The 20,981-nt window shown below is 46.1% G+C and overlaps 1 protein-coding gene across 3 annotated transcripts in view; it reads right to left on the bottom strand.

Moving 5' to 3' along the window:
- Positions 1-20,695, bottom strand: part of TCF20 (transcription factor 20) — a 430,416-nt gene extending 409,721 nt beyond the window's left edge. Inside the window, exons 1-3 of one of the 3 annotated variants that reach the window (XM_073592696.1) lie at positions 20,291-20,695; positions 18,169-18,304; positions 3,112-3,223 (exon numbers count right to left, since the gene is read on the bottom strand). The gene's annotated coding sequence lies outside the window, so the exon portion shown is untranslated. The remainder of the gene's footprint in view (positions 1-3,111; positions 3,224-18,168; positions 18,305-20,290) is intronic. The other 2 variants (XM_073592695.1, XM_073592697.1) reach the window with 2 other exon arrangements.
- Positions 20,696-20,981: the final 286 nt, after the last annotated feature.

Below are 20,981 nucleotides of genomic sequence, written 5' to 3'. Positions count from 1 at the left end.
TCGGCCCATTGGGGGTTGCTACTACAGGTGAGAGGCTGGGGGAAATGGTTGCCGCACACCGGAACAAGACTGGTTGAATCTTTTTAGACATTTGCTGCCACTTCACTTGCTTCACCCATAGAAGATTTCCTCCTGCTGACATTGGGAGTCACATTGGAAGTCGCACTGCATGCTTTTTTGGACTGCACTTTATATGTTTCACCATTATTATATAGCCGTTTGATGTCATTATATGCTATTAGTTCACATTGGCTACACATTATATATCACGTGACATTGTTCACATTTTTTGTTTCTATTTTGCTTGCTGCATATGATTTTCTCATTGTGTGCACACTGCACTTTCTTGGAATATTTTTATTATCTTTGCACATATCCACATATTTATTGATCATTTATTTAGGTCATAGATCATCTAATATTTTAAGATTTGGTTTGAGTTGTTGCACTGAGACTGAGGTAGCGCCACATAGTTTTAAATATTTCTAACCTGTTAATATTTTTTTTACAAAACTCATAAAATAAATATGTGTGTGTGTGTGTGTGTGTGTGTGTGTGTGTGTGTGTGTGTATGTATATATATATATATATATATATATATATATATATATATATATATATATATATATATATATATATATATATATATCTCTATCTCTCTATCACACACATACATTCTTAATTTTGCAAAGAATTGTGGGAAAAAATTATAAACTGGAAAAAACTCACCATGCTACTTAATACCATGGAATGTCTACTTTCTAAAAAGGAGTCATTTGGGGGGGTATTTGTACTTTCCTGACTTGTTAGTGTCTCAAGAAACGAGATACACCTGATGTACTGAAGGTCTGATCAGATGTGATCAATTTTCAGCGATTGGCACCATAGTTTGTAAATGATAACTTTCACAAAGACCAAATAATTTACCATATATATTCGAGTATAAGCGGAGGCACCTAATTTTACCACAAAAAACTGGGAAAACTTATTGACTAGAGTATAAGCCTAGGGTGAGAAATGCGCACCTACTGTAAGTGGAAAAGGGGGTCAACAATGCCCATTTGCAGCCATAGGTCCCCCGAACTTCAAACTCGGCAGTTAATGGTTCCTAGATGCCCCCTAGCTGCAGCCAAAATTAGGGGTCTCTGGATCCAAAGGGTCCCGAAATGATATTGCTGCAGATGGACACAGTTGACCGACTTTGGGGCCCTGTATCTCGGGGCCACTTGGTGCTATGAACCCCAAATTTGGTGCGCAAACCCAGTGGAACAAGCACTACAACATATCCATATGGGGTTCCTAGCACCAAGTGGCCCCGAGATACGGGGCCCTAAAATCGGTTCAGAAAATGTCAAGCACTTTTCTGCAGCAGAGAATTACATTTTCTGAACCGAATTTAAGGCCCCATATCTCGGGGCCACTTAGTGCTAGGAACCCCAGCTTTGGATATGTTGTAGTGCTAGTTCTACTGGGTTTGCCCACCAAATTTGGGGTTCCTAGCACCAAGTGGTCCCGAGATACGGGGCCCCAAAGTCTGTTCGGAAGATGTCATTCTTTGCACCAGAAAAGTGCTTGACTCGAGTATAAGCCGAGGGGGGCAATTTCAGCACAAAAAAAGTGCTGAAAAACTTGGCTTATACTCGAGTATATACAGTACTTATTTGGGTTCTTTTTACCAAAGATATGTAGCAGTATAAATTTTGGCCAAAATTTATGAAGAAAAATTACTAAATTTGCAAAATTTTATGACAGAAAAGAATATAAAATAAAAAACCCACTAGTGATTAAATACCACCAAAAGAAAGCTCTATTTGTGTGAAAAAAAGGATGCAAATTTCATATGGGTACAGTGTTGCATGACCGAGGAATGGTCATTCAAAGTGTGAGCACTGAAAGCTGAAAATTGGTCTGGGCAGGAAGGGGGTGTAAGTGCACTGTATTGAGGTGGTTGAAGAATACATAGGTGGACTTTAGTTCAAGTTTCTTCTCTTACCTCATCCCCGCCGCAGGATTTGCTGAATTAACAGACAATCCAACCTTCACCCATCATGTCGGGCTGCGTTTAGCAAACCTTCAAGGACCGGGTCCCTTAATGGCAGGGTTACACTCCCTTGGACCTGTAAAAGCACCCCACCAGGAAAGCTTAGGTAATGTAGCATGACCTAAGCCCTGGGTCCCGGGAACCAGCCCTACAAAGAGGCGTTACAGGCAAAACCTCGTGCTTCGGATAAGAGGCCCGGGTACCGTCCACCTTGGATGGATCTGGTTATGGAGGCTATTTAAATCCTGGAGCTCCTCAGAGCACATCTTCACTCATGACCAACACCTTAGACACTGGCGAAAAAACTGTTGTGCTCCCGGAAGGAGGAGGGGGTTATATAGGGAGTGAACTTCCTGGATTGGATATACCAGTGTCCATCACCTGAAGATGACCTATAACCCATTAAGTTATTACTTAAGGCTCTGTGTCCCTTGATGTATGATAAAGAAAGGAGTATCACAAAACTGGACTGGAGAGTTTCTTCTAGCCGGTTTTGCTCAAAGGGCCAAAAAGAGGCCGCAAGATGACAAAAGGCACCATAGCAAGATGGTTGAAGGAAAAGATCATGGAAACCTATGGCAGCCTCACTGCCTCCACCACCTGAAGTCAAAGCACATTCAGCCAGAGCAACAGCAACTACCTTGGAAGAAAAAGCTGGTGCTTCCCCTGTCCCCTGTACAAATCTGTCGAGCAGTAACATGGTCCAGTTTGCATACATCCATCAAGCACTACCATTCACACCTGACCTCCAGTATTAACCGGTCGTTTTGAAGGAAGGTCTTGCAAACAGCAACTGCAACCCCCCCCCCCCCCCCATTAAAAGTACGCATTTTATGCTATCCTCTCATGTAACCGGCCCTGGAAGATGACATGGGAAAACACAAGAGGTCAATTTACTAAAACTGAAGTGCGCAAAAGCTGGTGCAGCTTTACACAGAAACCACTAAGCTTCCAGGTATTTTTGTCAAAGTTTAATTGAACAAGCTAAAGTTAGAAGCAGATTGGCTTTAATGCACAGCTGCACCAGATTTTGCACACTCCAGGTTTTAGTAAATCAACTACACAATTACCTGAAACTGAATTTCTAGGAATCTTCCAGTATGGAAAAGGACTCCTCCCTTTTCTCCTGCTTTCTGCGACCTCCAGACTTTCCTTTTCCCTGGGACTTGTCACTGCAAATTCCTTTGGGGGATGAAAAAAAAAAAAAAATACTTTAGCGTTGGTTTCTTTTTTAACTGGAAAATACTTGTTCCTGTCTGCTGTGTGGTCCAAGATGGGTTTCAAGTCTGGCCTAAAGAGGAGATCTCCTGAAAACAGGATTCTGCATAGTCTAACCTTGGAGGCCAAGTCCCCCTGCCAGGTCTTCAGCAATAATGACCTTCTTGCCGCATTAGCCAAGGCCGCTGAGAGTGTGGTCATGCATATGGATTCTGCAGACGCATCCACTATATATCCAACTGCTCTTGAGATTGTAGGGAAAAACTGGAGTTAGACTTACTGGTAACTCCTTTTCCAGTTGTCTTCCAGGACAGCCCTTGAGAGATGGAGTCCCTCCCATCGACACAGGAAACACATTGCCAAACAGTTCAAAAGGCGGTCCCTCAGGTCCCTGGTCAGTCATTCACCAAGAACCGAAGGATGGAACTGTAAAAACACAACCATAACAGGTAATAATGTTAGTACATTCACATAATCAAAAAAAGGGTGGGATCATGCTGTCCTGGAAGACCACTAGAAAAGGAGTTACCGGTAAGTCTAACTCCAGTTTTCCCCAGTTGTCTTCCAGGACAGCCCTTGAGAGGATCCCCAAGTACTCACCAGATTAGGGGGGGGGACCACGGCTTGGAGAACTTTTCTCCCAAAAGCCTGATCCTGGCTGGACATTAAGTCTAGTCGATAATGCCTTGTAAAGGTGGAAAAGCTTGACCACGTGGCTGCTTTACATATTTGCTCCGGGGTGGCACCAGCTCTTTCTGCCCAGGATGCTGATAATGCCCTTGTGGAGTGGGCTTTAATACCCCCAGGAGGATCTTTGTTTACTGTCTTATAGCCCTCTGCTATAGCTAGCCTAATCCACCTAGCTATGGTGACTTTTGAAGCTTTTTGCCCCTTACGTTATCCGGAAAAAAGAACAAAAAAAGTGAACCTGAGATTCTGAATGGATTGGTTACCCTAAGATACTCTAGGATACACCTCCTCACATCTAATAAATGAAAACGCTTTTCTTTCTCGTTTGAAGCCTTCTGACAGAAAGAAGGGAGGACAATATCTTGTGACCTATGGAAATTAGATGCCACCTTTGGTAAGACCCCATGGTCCGTCTTTAGGATGGCTTTGTCTTCCAGAATTTGGAGGAAGGGCTCTCTGACGGAGAGAGCTTGGATTTCACCAACTCTGCGTGCTGAAGCGATTGCCAAAAGTAGTACTGTCTTGAAAGTGACCAGTCTTAGAGAGGCCTCTGAGATAGGTTCAAAAGGTGACCCCAAAAATGCCTTTAGAATGACTGATAGATCCCAGGATGGGGCGATGTTAACTCTAACTGGTTTGCGTCTGGAGATTGCTTTACAGAACCTAGCAATGAAAGGATCTTCTTGCAACCTTTTTTCTAAGTACACACTTAAGGCCGCTATCTGGACCTTAATAGTACTAGGAGTTAACCCTTTGTCTATCCCCTCCTGGAGAAACTGAAGGATATTTGCTGTATCTATGTTTACCTCACCTTGGCTGTTCAACCAGCTGTTAAATTTTCTCCAGACCTTCCTGTAAATGGTTTGAGTGACAGGTTTCTCTACTCTGAAGCACTCTGTCAGTCAGGCCCTTGTTCCTCAAAAATTCCTCCTCAGTAACCACGCTGAGAGGTTCAGCATGGATACTTGTGGATGAAAGAGGTCTCTGCGACAGAAGGTCTGGTCTGCAGGGAAGCCTCAGAGGAGGTTGGTCTGTCAGCCGTAGCAACATTGTGAACCATGGTCTCTTGGGCCAAAACGGTGCCACTAAGATTAAACACGTTTCCTCTACTAGAAACTTTGCTAAAACCCTCGGGATGAGATGAAGCGGAGGAAAGGCATACGCTAAACTGAAGGTCCATGGGGTCTGTAAAGCGTCTACTGCCCAGGGCTGATCTCCCGGGTGTAGCGAGCAAAAATTTGGAACTTTTGCATTCTCCTTGTTTGCAAACAGGTCCACTACTGGTTTTCCCCAGTAAGCTGCTATGTAGTTGAACACGTCCGGGTGTAGAGACCATTCTTGATTCGACACTCGTTGTCGACTCAAGAAATCTGCAGCGTTGTTGAGTTCCCCTTTCAGGTGAACTGCAGAGATGGATGCCAGATTGGATTCTGCCCATTGAAACATGCGACTGGCCACCAGCATTAGTCAATGACTTCTGGTGCCCCCTTGCTTGTTTATATAAGCTACAGCCGTCATATTGAGAAAAGACATTCTCTGGCGCAGATTCAATATCTTCTCTTCCGGCAGGACTATCCTCTGCACTACTGACAGGATCTTGTACCCCAAGTACAAAATTTCCTGTGTTGGGGTAGTCTTGGACTTTTCCAGACTGACTATCCACCCCAACTGCCTCAGGCTGAGCTGTGTCAACTCTAGGTCCCGACGAAGTTGTTTCTCCGAATGGGCCGTGAGGAGTAAGTCGTCTAGATATGGAATAATCGTGACTAACTGTAGTCTTAATGGAACTAATGCCTCTGAGAACCTTGGTAAAGATTCTCGGGGAGGATGACAGTCCGAAAGGAAGTGCTCTGCACTGGAAATGATAAACTTTGGTGTCTATCTGGATCGCCATCCGAAGAAATTTCTGGCATTCCTTCCTTATTGGGATATGCAGATAGGCGTCCCTTAAATCCAGGGTAGCCATGAACACCTCTTTTTGGAGAAGATTCCTTATCGAGTAGATGGACTCCATCCGGAATTTTTTGTATCGGATGGAGCGGTTCAGAGGTCGGAGGTTCACGATTAGTCTGAACTTCCCGGACAGCTTTTTTACCACAAAAATGTGCGAGTAAAAACCGTCCCCCTGTTCCTGAATAGGGACTGGTGTCAATACCTCTTGATCCACCATTTCCCCTATTAACAGAGGTAAGGCCTTGGCCTTTTCTGAGTGTCTTGGAAGCTTTGTCACAAGAAACTTTGAGGGTGGATTGCTGTGAAACTAGCGCATACCCTCTTTTTATAATGTTCAAGACAAACTCGTTTGAGGTTATCTTTTCCCACTGTGGGAGAAAATTCACTAACCTTCCTCCCACCGGGACCCTGATGTCACGGGTTTAGGGTTTGCATTGGGGCGGTTAAAAAGTATGCCCCCTTTTCCTTTCCCTTTTTGTCCTGTCCAGTGCTTTTTGGGTTTGAACTCCTTCTCTGACTTGGAGGGTTCCTTTGAGGGACGAAAAAATTCTTTGAAAATTTTTCTTTTTAATGGGAAAGGTTTTCTTTTTATCCGCCGTTCTTTCCAAGGCGGTATCTAGTTCAGGCCCGAAGACTAAGTCTCCTGTAAAGGGGACACTGCACAAGCATGTTTTAGACGCTGTGTCTCCCCCCCAAGTTTTCATCCAGACTGACCTCCTGGCTGCAACAGAAAGCGCCGCTGTTTTAGCCATAAATTTTATGGCATCAGTGGAAGCGTCAGAGATTAAACTTGTCGCCTTAAAAAGCATAGGGAAGGTTTTTAAGATCTCCCCCCCTAGGCGTGCCTGCCTTTAGATGCTCTTCTAGTTGGGATAACCAGAACTCAAGATTCCTGGCAACACAAGAAGTGGCCAGAGCTGGTTTTAAACCTGCCATAGAAGCATCCCAGGCCCTTTTTAAGACTATGTCTGTTTTTCTGTCCATTGGGTCCTTTAAATGACCCATATCCTCAAAAGCAAGGTCAGACTGTTTTGAAACTTTGGACAGAGGGGTGTCTAGCTTAGGATTTTTATTCCAGACCGCCTCTGGGCTCTCATCAAAGGGGAATCTCCTTTTAAGGGAATTTGGGAAGAAGACCTTTTTATCTGGCTCGGCCCATTCCTTGCAGACAAGGTCAGAAAGCACATTATGTATAGGGAAAACCTTAGCTTTCTTTTTCCCCAGAGCCTCATACATTTTATCATGTCTGGTCAATTGAGTTTCCTCCTCATCAATTTCCAGCGTATCATAAATAGCGCTCAACAGCTCGTCTACATCCTCCAGAGACAGCTTGTATTTTGCGGCTTTGTTAGCTACAGCCTGATCCTCATCTGAGTCTGCGTCAGAGGATTCGGGGCTAACTAACACGGGGCTATGCTCCCTGACTGTACGGGGCTCCCCAGAACTGGGTGTTGTAAGGCTTGGTGAGGAGGAAATCGCAGCTGCTTTACTGGTGGAAGCAGACGTGCCTACATCTGCGATTAACTCGCGGAGAGATTTAAAGGTTGATGTCATCTCATCCTTAAAGTAGCCAAGGAATTTCGCCAAGGGAGAGTCTGCGTCTGTTTTAAGTAAGCCTGCAATACACTGCTTGCATAAGGCTTTGTTAGAGCCTGAGGACAACTTATTTCCACAATTAGGGCATTTTTTGCAGCCTGACTTGTCTTCCTTTGGAGCTTCCTTATCCTAAAATAAAGAATAAACTATTTTAGCATCAGAACCTTTTTAACTCTCATACAAAAACACCTGTGCTGCAACCACCACTGCATCTACCCGGGACTGTGAGGTAGCCACCACCATGGGGTACTACAAATCCCAGCCTTACAACAAAACCCCAGAAAAAAAACACAGTAAGGGCTTGCCCAGCAGCCTACCTGGGTTTGGCTGGTGCCTGCCTCCACCGGAGTGTCCTGGGAAGTAGCCTCCATGGTCCCCCTCACGAGCTCCGGGTCCCGCCGCTAGTCCGGTATAGCTGGACGCTGGTCGGGACTTGCAGGCCTCAGCGTGGGCTTTCCCTTCCTCCTTGTGCCTGTAGAGACCCGGAACCGGAAGTCTCGGCACACAGGATGACGCAGTTCCGCCGGAAATGACGCTTGGCGTCTCCGACCCCCACCGCTATTGTAGCAAGGAGCTGTGATGGAAGAATCCATCTGCACCGCTCCTGGGGGAACCTGTACCAACCTGTCCCTGGCAAACCTCGGCACTGGAAAGAGGGGGGGGGGGGGGGGGTAACGGGTCTGCTCCTGTCAGCTGGACGATACCCGAGCCCCAAGATTTTAAGGTAGGACTAGATTGGAGCCGCTGGATAGGACCTGGTCCCCCTGTGCGGCTCCGCTCCCCTCAGGCAGCCCCTGAGAGAGAGTGCTTCTCCTGGTTCCTGGCAACATGTTCCTCCGACGGAGGAAACACAAATGACTGACCAGGGACCTGAGGGACCGCCTTTTGAACTGTTTGGCAATGTGTTTCCTGGGTCGATGGGAGGGACTCCATCTCTCAAGGGCTGTCCTGGAAGACAACTGGGGGAAAAAAAAAATACCGTATATACTCGAGGCCCCTAATTTACCACAAAAAAACTGGGAAAAACTTATTGACCCGAGTATAAAAGACAAGGGTGAGAAATGCAGAGGGTCAACAATGCCCATCTGCAGCTGCATGCCTCCCTGTGTCCCTGTGCAGCCTACCTGTATATGTGTCCTGTGTATGTGCATGTGTCCTGTACATGTGTCCGTGTCCCTGTGCAGCCTGTGTCCTGTGCAACCTCCCTGTGGCAATCTCTATCCTCCGATCAGCGTGTATGTTCGGCAGCCATTCCACTGTTCAAAAGCCGCGCCTCCTGCTCGTCTGTGATAGGCAGAAGACTCAGCGGTCAGCCTATCACGGACATTCTCTCATTCTCATACCAGGGACGAGGATGAGAGAATGTCCATGATAGGCTGTACACTGACAGCTGTTCAGCCCATCAGACAAGCAGGAGGCGCGGCTTTTGAAAGCTGGAATAGCCTCCGAAGGAATTATCACACACCGGCCGCCGTATGCCTGCATGACACGCTGATTATTTAGACAGACGGCGGTGACTCGAGTATAAGTCGAGGGGGGCATTTTCAGCCCAAAAAAAAAAAAAAAAGGGCTGAAAAATTCCACTTATACTCGAGTATATACGGTAATAGTCCAAAATCTCTCAGGGTAACTGCTCTAATATGTGCTTTAAGCTAACTTAAGCAGTTCTAGATTTATTGCCACACATGTAATCGTCATAACCGGCTTCAAATTCTCAAATGTAGATCGCCATGTTCTCTTCAGCAACAAATATATCCTTTGCTTCTTTTAGACTTGCCATGTCCTCAAAAGGCAAGTCTGTGGTTTTTGAGAAGGTGGCATCCAACTTAGGTATTTTGCTCCAAACTGATGAGGAATCTTCCTCAATTGGAAACCGTTTCTTGTGAGATCTCAAAAAAAAAAAAAAAAAAAGTGCTTTCTTTCTTGATCCTGCCATTCCTTCTTTACCATGTCAGATAGCGGAATGGACAGTAAAACAGCTACCGTTTGGCTCACTAAGCCCAGGTACATTTTTATCATGAACTGAGAAAAGCTGAGTTAGACTTACCGGTAACTCCTTTTCTGAGAGTCTTCCAGGACAGCCCATGAGACCTTGGGCTCCTCCTACCAGGACAGGAAACACGTCAACCCCACCAGATAAAAGGGCGGTCCTCCAGGCCCATGTCAGTATTCTCAAGAACCGTAGGACCCTGCAAAACATATGCATAATACACATAACTTCAGACAATACCGGGTGGGAATCCGGCTGTCCTGGAAGACTCTCAGAAAAGGAGTTACCGGTAAGTCTAACTCAGCTTTTCTCCAAGCGTCTTCCAGGACAGCCCATGAGACGATGAGCCAGAACTTACCAGTCTAGGGAGGGACAACTGCCTGAAGGACCTTACGACCAAACGCCTGCTCCTGAGCTGATAGGAGATCCAGGCGATAATGGTTTAATGAAGGTCGAGTAACTGGACCAAGTGGCAGCCCTGCAAATTTGTTCCGGTGAGGCACCAGCCCTCTCAGCCCAAGACGTAGACAAGGCTCTAGTTGAGTGCGCAGTAACAAAAGGTGTAGGGACCTCCCTAATTTTGTAAGCTTCCAAGATGGCTTGCTTTATCCATCTAGCCAATGTGGCTTTAGATGCACTATTCCCCTTGTGAACTCCAGAAAAGAGGACAAACAAGGCATCAGTTTTCCTAAAGGTCTTCGTGACCTCAAGAATCCTTCTTACATCTAGAAAACTAAATTTTCTTTCTAAGTCGCCCTGTGGCGAACTACAAAAGGTTGGCAATACAATGTTTTGAGATCGGTGGAATGTACTTGCCACCTTGGGCAAAAAACCTGGATCGGTTCGTAACACAACTCGATCCTCAAAAATCGTGAGGAAGGGCTCCCTAACTGATAGGGCCTGCAACTCACTTACCCTACGAGCTGAGGTAACAGCTATAAGGAACACAGTTTTTAATGTAAGTAATTTAACTGACATACTTTCCAGAGGTTCAAACCGAAATTCTACCAGAGTTTGAAGTACTAGGGACAGATCCCACGTTGGACAACTTCTCACTACTACTGGTCTGGCCCTAGAGATAGATTTGAAAAATCTGGCTATAGTGGGATTTTCCAGGAGAGAAAACTGGAGGAACACACTAATAGCTGCCGCCTGTACCTTTAGGGTACTAACAGAAAGACCTTTGTCGACACCCTCTTGGAAAAATTCCAAAATAGACGGAATATCATGAGTTAATCTATCATTTTCAGATAACCATGAGTTAAACCTTTTCCAAACTTTGGAATATATGGCTCTAGTAACTGGCTTCCTGCAATTAACTAGAGTCCTGACTACTTTGTCAGAGAACCCTTGGGCGCTCAGTATCTCTTCTTCAGATACCAGGCCGTCAAGTTTAAGGAAACCACCTGAGGGTGTGATACTGGACCCTGCAATAATAGGTCTTCCCTTTTCGGAAGACTCCACGGAGGCTCTGAAACCAGAGACTGTAGCAGGGAAAACCATGGCCTCTTGGGCCAAAACGGGGCAATTAGAATCAGATCTGTCTCTTCCAGCCGAAACTTCCGGAGGACTTCTGGAATCAGCCTGATTGGCGGAAAGGCATAACATAGGCCTGGAGGCCACGGGTTCGCCAGAGCATCGATCCCCAAGGCTTGGTCTGCCGGGTTCATGGAAAAGAATATCTCCGTCTTGCGGTTGTTTCGGTTTGCGAACAAATCCGCTACCGGATAACCCCATCTCTTGGTGAGGTCTGCAAAGACTTCGGGATGAAGGGACCAGTTGTCTCGGTCTATCTGTGACGGCTGAGATAATCTGCCAGGCAATTGTTTTTCCCCTTCAGGTGTACAGCAGAAATGGAGGCTAGATTCCCCTCTGCCCATGAAAGGATCTCCTGGGCAATGGACTGAAGCCTCCGGCTTCTCGTGCCTCCCTGCTTGTTGATATACGCGACTGTCGCTATATTGTCTGACAGGATTTGGAGGTTGTGACCCCTGATCTCCATCTGAAAAGACTGGAGGGCTCTCTGGACTGCAAGCAGCTCTCTGATTGGATGAGGCCCTTGCCTCCTCTGGGGACCACTCTCCTTGTGCTACTGCATTGCTGAGGTGGGCCCCCCATCCCCAGGAACTCGCATCCGTGGTAATCCTTCGGGAAATGGGAAAGGACCATGGGAGACCTCCTGCTAGGTGCTGACAAGCTCTCCACCACCACAGGCTTCTTTTTATCCTGTCGGGAAGCCAGATCCTTGACTCCAGGGACCTTACGTCCCCGTCCCAGTTTCTTAAAAGAAACCTTTGTAACGGACGCTGACGGAGTCTCGCCCATGGTACTGCGGGAAAACATGAGGTCATAAGACCCACTGCCCTCGACACCTGTCTCAGAGAGACCGACTGGTTGGTCTGCAATGTAGACATAGTCTGGAACACTTTGGTAATCTTCTCCTGAGGAAGAAAAACTTTTTGGTTCACGGAGCAAAAATCGTAACCCAGATAAGTTAGTTACTTTCTGGGCCGGAATCAAGGACGATTTTTCTTTGTTTATTAGCCAGCCTAGGGACTGTAAGAAGTCCTGTACAGCCTGGAGATCTTCCAACAGCCTTTGGTATGATTTTGCCACTATCAGGAGGTCGTCTAAGTAAGGGATAACCGTTATTGCCTTTAATCTTAGAGGAGCCAGCACTTCCCCCAACACCTTCGTAAAGATGCGTGGGGCTGAGGAAAGACCGAAGGGGAGGGCCTGAAATTGAAAATGTCGGGTCCCCATACCCGTCTTCACTGCCAATCTCAAAAACTTTTGGAAGGCTGGATGGATAGGGATGTGAAGATAAGCATCCCTTAAGTCCAACGTGGCCATAAAGCAGTTTGGGTATAGTAGGTTTTTGATTGTAAAAACCGTCTCCATACGGAAATGCTTGTATCTGATGGACTTGTTTAAGGTCCGGAGATTCAGGATAAGTCGAAACTTTCCTGCTGGCTTTCTGACCACAAATACATGGGAATAGAATCCCTTGCCCCGCTCCGATCGAGGAACAGGAATCAGGACTTTTTGATCTAATAAGTCTCCGATCTGGAGACCCAGAGCCCTTGCTTTCTCCCGATCTTGGAGGAAATGTGACCAACAAACGTTCTGGTGGTTGGTGAACAAACTCCAGCCTGTACCCGTTGGTCACTAGGTCCAGGACGAAGGGGCTCAGAGTGACTGCTGCCCACTGTGGGATGAAGGTCCTCAATCTCCCTCCCACCGGGGAACACAAGTCACTGCGGCTTGGCGGGCTGTTGAGGAAGGTTAAATAGCACTCCCCCTTTGCCTCTGCCTTTGTGCCCAGTCCAATGCTTTTTCGGCCTGCTGTCCTTTTCTCTAGGACTCTGTTGCCTGTTTTGGCCACGAAAAAAATTTTCTGGCTGTCTGAACTCTTTTTCTCTGGAAACGCCTTTTTCTTATCAGCCGTGCGTTCCAGTGCCTCCTGTAGACCTGGGCCAAATATATGATCGCCAGTTAAAGGAAGGCCACAAAGGCGCAACTTGGAGGCCGAGTCCCCTGACCAGGTCTTAAGCCAAAGGCTTCTCCTGGCCGAGTTCACTAGAGCCGAAGTCCTGGCTGACATTCTTACCGACTCAGCGGAAGAATCTGCCAAAAAACCCACTGCCTGAAACAGGAGAGGAAAAGACTTTAAAATTTGCTCTCTGGAGGTACCTGCTGACAGATGTGACTGAATCTGAGTCAACCAAACCTCCAGATTTCTGGCCACACAAGTGGAAGCCAAAGCTGGTTTCAGGTTTCCAACTGCTGAGTCCCAGGCTCTGTGGAGAAGGATATCCCCCCTCTTGTCCATCGGATCCTTAAGCGTACCCATATCATCAAACGCCAGGTCCGAGTTTTTTGAAACCTTTGAAAGAGGTGCGTCTAACTTGGGATTCTTATTCCATGGCTGCGCAGTGTCCTCATCAAAAGGAAACTTCCTTTTTAGGTTACTGGAGAAGAATGGTTTTCTCTCAGAATTATCCCATTCCAGTTTAATAGTATCAACCAAAGAACTATGAACTGGAAACACTCTTGATTTTCTCTTATGTAATCCTTTATACATAAGATCATGTTTGGATAACTGAACCTCTTCCTCTTTTAATTCAAGGGTAGTATAGATAGCCTTTAATAAGTCATCTACATCCTCCACAGATAACTTAAATCTTGAGCCTCGAGTGGATTCTCTATCTCTGGGCTCTGTATCTGACCCCGATTCTTCCAGAGAAGAACGGGTAGATCTGACCTCAGCCTCAGAGTCTTCACTCTCTGCCTGCTGCGGAGTGCTTACTGACGCCTTCAGTGAAGACGGACTCTCTGCTGGAGTCTGGAGCTTGTCAATAAGCGTTCTAAAGGAACTGAAGGTGGACGCAAGCTCATCCCTAACAGAAGTAAGCATCTTCTGGCAAGAGGCAACCGGGTCATCCTTTACTAGGCCTTCTATACAGGTGCGACAAACTGCTTTGCTCCATGAGGAGCTCAATTTGTTTGCGCAAACCACACATTTCCTTTTAAGTGGCTGCGCTTGGGCCTTGTCCTGAGTCTTGGTCTGCAAGACAAAATAAATGCCCCACAATGTAATTAAAGCCACACAATCACTCCGTAACACCACGTGCAGGAGGGAGGAAATGTGTCCCCTTACACCCACTACTACAGAGGGGGGAGGGGGAGGGAACACTCACAGGGATAGTAAGGTGGTGACAGAACACCCCAGGCTTACCTGTGAGGTGCTGGCGTTGGGAACTGCATCCGCTGCCTGTGCAGGTACTGCAGGAGGATCCATTCTGCCCCTCTTGGTCATCCACAGCCTGGCTGCTTAACACCAAGAAACACCAGCAGCCAGCGTTCTCTGTTCGTGCCGTTTATGAAGACTGGAACCTCGTCTCCGGCGCCCGATGATGATGTCATATGCCCCGGAAGTAACCCTCTCCAGGCACTTCCTGTGGGCCAGCTTGGAGCGCAATAGCTCCGCCCCCTCGAACGCTGCGGCTTCCTCCATTCCTTGCTCAGATCAGCCAGGCTGTCGGCAGGGAAGGACAACCGAAGCTCAGCTGAGCTAGAGTGCAATGCACTGCGCTAGGGGCACGACCTCACACCGGTCCTGGCCCTCTCCAGGCACTGAGGACAGAGAACAGCAACACAGCCAACCTCCCCAGCGGTGTGCTGCTTCTGGCAGAGGAAGAGGTAAGTGATATGCCCCAGAAAAAGGCCATACAAAGCCCCTGCTTATAAGGCCTATGGGAGCAGGTTCCATGAACATGTTACCCCCCGTCCGGAGGAAACACAAATAACTGACATGGGCCTGGAGGACCGCCCTTTTATCTGGTGGGGGTGACGTGTTTCCTGTCCTGGTAGGAGGAGCCCAAGGTCTCATGGGCTGTCCTGGAAGACGCTTGGAGAAATCCTTTTCCTCCTCAATGCCTAAGGTGACATGAATCGCTTTAAGAAGACTGTCTACGTCTTCTAGCGACAATTTATATTTTGATGCTGAGGCATCTGCAACCTCTTCCCCAATCTTCTGAAACCTTCAGCTCGTGGTGGGGAGGCAGCAACCTGGACCCTGCATCCAAGGAAGCTGATGACTGTGGTGTGGCCTGGGGCTCAGAAGCACTCACCAGTGCAGCCAGCAACCAGGATTTAATACCACACCAGATGTGCACTGCCCCTTTCCACACAGCATCTAATGACCAAACAAGCTCTCAGCCACCAGGGTAAGTGAACACAGAAAACAGTGTGCAGAGAGAAAACAGCAGCATAAACATAGCCCAAAGGAATCCCCTCTCCTACCTGGGCTTTGCCAGTGCCTCCACCTGTCCCTGAAACTGCGGTCACACCCGATTGCAGCATTCAATGAAGCTGTGTCTCCTGATCCAGGTATCCTGGAATGCTGCTGCTCCAACCCAAGATCAGAAATAGGCACTGGCTGGGTCCGTGGCCGGAACAGATGTTACGGGCAAGCCCAGATGCAAGTTGTCGGCAGTACCGTCTCCCGGAGCACTGAAGGGATGAGAGATGACAGAAACAGGCCCCCTCACCTGGGACACTGCCTGGAGGACCCTTGCTGCAAGAAAATTTAAAAAAAGGGAACCTCTCTGGAGGTACCTGAGAGAACTTAGTCCCCACAGTCCCTGTGTGTTCCTATCTGGAGGAAACATGATAACTGAGGACTGTGTGATGAGGCCTCCGACCTAAAGTCTATGGTGTGTGGGCGTTTCCTGTGTGAGGAGAAGGAGCTTTCGTCTCTTCTGCTGTCCTGAAAGACGTTTTAAGAAAAGTGTTTTTTTGGCTCTGATGAAGGACATGGCTTTGAAACGCACCAGCCAGCGGGGACCATAATGAGGACCATCCCAAGCTTAAGGCATCAGCTAGCCTGGGAGATTGAAGCCACGTGGAGTGGCCTGATGAGCGTTTTTACTACTTATGTTTGCGAGTAGCTATTATATTTTACCCTTAATAAAAATTGTTGGGTAATGCACTAGGCCAGTGCTCCCTCTTTTTTAACTACCCTTCATTGTTTACTCCCAGCCCCAATTTAGCAGGGACCTTCTGTGCACAAAGTAAAAACTGCTCCTGCGCTCGAAAGATGGCAGTAGGGTAAATGGAAGAAAAGATGGAACAATCGTCACAAGACACGCCACTGCATCAGCTGTGCTGCCACCTCTAATCAGGTCAGGTGCACCCTCTGTCCTTGTTTTCTTTTAGCAGGGACCTTCTGTTGTGAGGATGGAGGAAGTGCTGCTTTGACTACATATGCTGTGATGCCACCACCCTGCTGGCAGCGCACTTTCAAATTGGTTGCAAACCTCAGAAGTGAAGTATGAACAAAGCATATCCCCTTTAGTGTGTACTTGTCTCAATGAAATCACTAAATGGCATTCCTGTCTACCGATTTGTTCTCTGCTATCTGCAGGAATCACTTCAGACAAGATTTCCTGACACCTAGAGGAAAAAATGCGACCGGGAGGGAGTTCCAGCTGATTGACAGCCTCAGTTCAACAGGGTTCAGCTCTACAGGGTGTTTTTAGCATTCCACACATGTTTTTCTGACAGCTCAGACAACCTTTATACATTCTGGACTTTGAACAGATGTAGAAAAAGGGAAGGCTGCAGATAAACAGGTACAAGCTTACGTAAGTATTTTTTTCCTCTCTGTCACCTGTAGCCAGTCACTTCACTGGGAGATAGAGATATTATATATTTTACAACCACTTTAAAAACCCTATAAGGCAGTGGCAGATGGGTAGTATTTTATTGAGCATTTCCAGGGAATGGATGGCCCAACTATGCTGGCTGAGCCACACACAGCTGTGCTGAATTAAATAAAAGTAAAAATCTACAGCTAACCACTTGCCGCCCATCCACCGTCAAATGACAGAGGAGCGGTGCAGCTCTCGTTCTGGGACTATGTCATATGACCGTGCCCACAGAGGAACATGGCGCAGCCGCGATCCCAGGTCATGGCATGACCCCAATCTCTGTAAAGAGCCAATGACGCGGCTTTTTAACCATGTGATGGTCACACGTAAATGCGGAAGTGCCACTTATCAGCTCTCCTCGCCTCACACTGACAGTGTGTGGCGAGGAGAGCCGATCAGCGGCATCTCCTCACAGGGGAGACCAGGACAGGTAATCAGGGCACTGAGCCGCAGTGCCACCAGTGTCCATCAGTGATGCCTTTCAGTGCCTGCACATCAGTGGAGTCTGCCAGTGCCGCCACATCAGCGAAGGAGAAAAATTACTTATTTACAAAATTTACTGACAGAAACTAAAAAAAAAATAAATATGTTTTTGTTTTTTCTTCTAAATTTTCGGTCAGTTTTCTTTAGTCAAAAATAAAAAACCCAGCAGTGATTAAATGCCACCAAAAGAAAGCTCTAATTGTGTGAAGAAAATTATTAAAAATTAATTTGGGTACAGTGTTGCGTGACAGCGCAATAGTCATTTAAAGTGCGACAGCGCTGAAAGCTGAAAAATGGCCTGGGCAGGAAGAGGGAGAAAGTGCCCTGTATTGAAGTAGTTAAGAAGCTTCCTACAAATCAGGTAAAGGAGGGGCACTTTGGGAATGGTTTAAAAACTGAAGTTAGCACATGCTGCAATTAAAAGCTATGTTTTATGTCTATGTTTTGAGCAATGCTGCACAACACTCAGGGTGTAATTAAGCCCTAAAAAGGGAACACCTACCATGTATTTTTTTTACTTCCACTGAGTGTCCCCATTACACCAAACCATGCTGAACTGTACAGTTCAAGAGCATGTCTGAGCAAAAGAAAAATCTGTATATTTCAGCAACATAAATGCTTTTTTCCTACATTTTTCTCTTTACAAACATTGTCAGAAATGCTGTCAGCTTGGAACTTGTGAACTCATGTTGCCTCTGCTGCACATTAGGGGAAATCCATATGTATTGCATAGATGTAATAAATAATATTTAATAAATATTTTCCACACACACAGTATATGATAGGATGTTACGCCTTGCTGTGCTGCAGCTCATCAAGACAAACGTTGCATACAGTGTTTAGGTCACCACTAATATTGCACACTTCCTCCAGAAAGAGCAATGTGAGAAAGCTTGATTTTTAGATGCATGTGTGTACAGGCCCTAAAAAGTGAACCTTTTTACATAATTGTCAGTGCTGCTCCCTAACATATTACCTCTTACCTTATAAGAGGCAGCTCCACTTGTTCAAAATATGTTGTAGTAGATTTGAGACAGTCAGTCTCCTACCGCGTCATTTAAAAAGTCCTTGCAACCAGGCAGCCATTAGAGCAGAGCAGCAGCAGTAGGAAAGAATATCCTATTGAGGGGAAAAAAAAAAAAAAAAAGTAAAAACTAATGCAGAACTAAAATTTCAAACCCAAAAAAAAATAAAAAAAAAAAAAAAAAAATATACAATAATAATAATAATAATAATAACAACAACAACAACAATAATAAATCACTGCAGAACAGTCCTAAAGAACATTTTCAGTAACTTAGATTTGTATAACCAGTACAGAACCCTAATGCATACTGACACAAAAAAAAGTTAATTAAAGCCAATCGTCCCTTTACGTTCCTGTTTTTGGGTCCTTTCATCTCTACCAACTTGGCAAATCATGTAATTTACACTATATGCCAGGAGACTGTTCCAGCCCTCCACCAATCCCACTGGTACATGCTCTGAAAGAATAGCAGCTATAGTTGTTTCCAGATCAGCACATACACATTTTTTTCTAGGGACATCTCCATAAACAGCATATCTGAAAAGGAACAGCAGAGCCCCAAAACACTCAATTGGCCTGCAGCACAATTTATCCCCCAAAATTGAAAAAAAAAAAAAAAAAAAAAAGTGATTACTTCCAGCCATAAAAATGAGAATAATTGCAAGGATGCTGCATGGGTGACAGGTGCAGCATCAGGAAAGGAGAAGGTTTAAAGTGTTACTAAACCTAGTAATATGAAAAAAATAGTTTATCCCACCCCGTCCCCCAGGCTTATAAAGCTTTTTACATTAAAATACTGCCACAATATACCTTTTTTGCTGAGCTGTATAACGCGATTACATGATAAACTGCAGAGTTTCTCCAGTGCTGAGAGTTCAGGTGGGTGGAGAATTCCCCTGCAGTCTGTATACATGCCCACATGTGTGATGCCAATATCATGTGATCTGGCTATCTCTGAGAACAAGTAACTGTTCTGGCCAGCATAAAAAACACAACTGGGCATGTGCGGGTTGGCTAGTGCCTGTGTGTTAGCTGGCCTTCCCAAGCTAGACATTGCAGAAGGGGGAGGATCTAGGCATACAGGATAAAACAGCCTTTTTAAAGCGGGGTTCCACTCAAATTTTTAACTTAATCTTACCCCCTTCAGTTAATTGCATAGATGTTCAAATGCCGCACAAAATTTTTTTTTTAATCGCTGTAATTGCCTTCATATTGTACTTTATTGTGGCACTTCCTGTCTCTCCTCCCATGGGAGTAGGCGTGTTTATTGCCTTTCCCCGGCGCCGCACTGTCTCCTGGGAGCTTAGTGTCAGGCTTCCCAAGACTCAGTGCAGAAACAATGATCATGCGTGTGAACAAGCTGTGAATGAACAGCATTCACTGCATCCAGGAAATCAATGCTTGTGGGCTTCATATGTCACAAGCAAGATGGAAACAGCCAGCATCACATTTTTAAGTTATTCCTCAGTACGAAAACAGAGGCGGAAATATTACACCCAAACTGTTAGTATTATTTTGGGGTTAGCAAAGTGTCTCAATGACAAAAAAAAAAAAAAAAAAAAAAAAAAAAGAAGAAGGGGGAAGGAGGATTGGTCGCCGGACTCCCGCTTTAAACAATGCAGAGGATTAACCCCCTCAAGTCCCACAGTATAGTATAGCAAGCATGATATTCTGCATATACAGATTGATTTTACTGTTGTGGGTTTAGTAACACTTTAACAAGAAATGACATACATGTTAAACGGCAGACACCAGTTGGAAAGGTTTCCTGTGGAATTGTATGTTGGCTGTACAATGGTTTAGATTGGAGAGCCATTCCGACCTGCCTGGATTCCTCTTCAGTGGAGGGCACTCAGCCATCGAGCAAGGGAAGTGAGGTTAGCCAGGAGATATGAAGAGCCCTCGAGTCACTACTGGGAATGGGGGGGTGGGGGCAGTGCCAGGGCCTGTGCCTCGTTAAATTTAGCCAATTTACAAGGGTGACTTGAGGTGCAGGTTGGATTCAAGTATGGGGAGCAGGGTATTAAGCTAGATATTTCATAACCCCCCCCCCCCCCCCCCTCCTCCTCCTTTTATACCTTTCATTACCTTCCCCTCCGGTCGTTCACCACGAAGTTCAGCATTACTACCACCGACTGCACAATTAATCCACTTCCTGTACGTCCGTACAGTCGCTCCCTGTACTGCGCAAACGGACTCGCAGTCGACTCAAAGACATCCGGTGCCATACACAACATGGCGTCGGAACCTTATTACGGCAATTGCGCATGCGGTCATCATTTGAGCACGACGCATGTACGTGGCGCCGCAGTCAATTAGCCGCTGTTCTCCGCCCACAACTTTACTTCGTTTCCGCTGCACGAAAAAATAGAGCTTGTTGGTGGCGGTTGTTTTCTCTTACGTTATGACCACGCATTTGGTCTCCCACAAAATGGCGTTCGTAGCAAACATTTTTTTTTTTTTTTTTTTTTTTTTTATCGGTTACTTTTGCTTATTTATTCCCGCCATTGAAGACGCCCGTCGGTGTTGCTAACAGCCCTGGCGCTTTGTTACCCCGCAGCATCATTTCTCAGCCAATGAAAACTTTACTTTACTGTCAGGTCTTACACATTTGTGTGGTCGTTTTTCCGGGATCTCTCTGCTGCCTCCAGTAAAGACTGTTTGCGGTAAAGTTATATTATTAGGGGGAAACATAATCCAACCAGCAAATGTGTCTGTACAGCAAACCTAAATCATGCATTGGAGCAAACATTTGTGCAACTATGGCAA

Source organism: Aquarana catesbeiana, linkage group LG07 (assembly GCF_042186555.1).
Source record: "Aquarana catesbeiana isolate 2022-GZ linkage group LG07, ASM4218655v1, whole genome shotgun sequence".
NCBI lineage: Eukaryota > Metazoa > Chordata > Amphibia > Anura > Ranidae > Aquarana > Aquarana catesbeiana.
The sequence above is the reverse complement of the archived record's forward strand: the minus strand, read 5'-3'. Positions and strand labels throughout refer to the sequence as shown.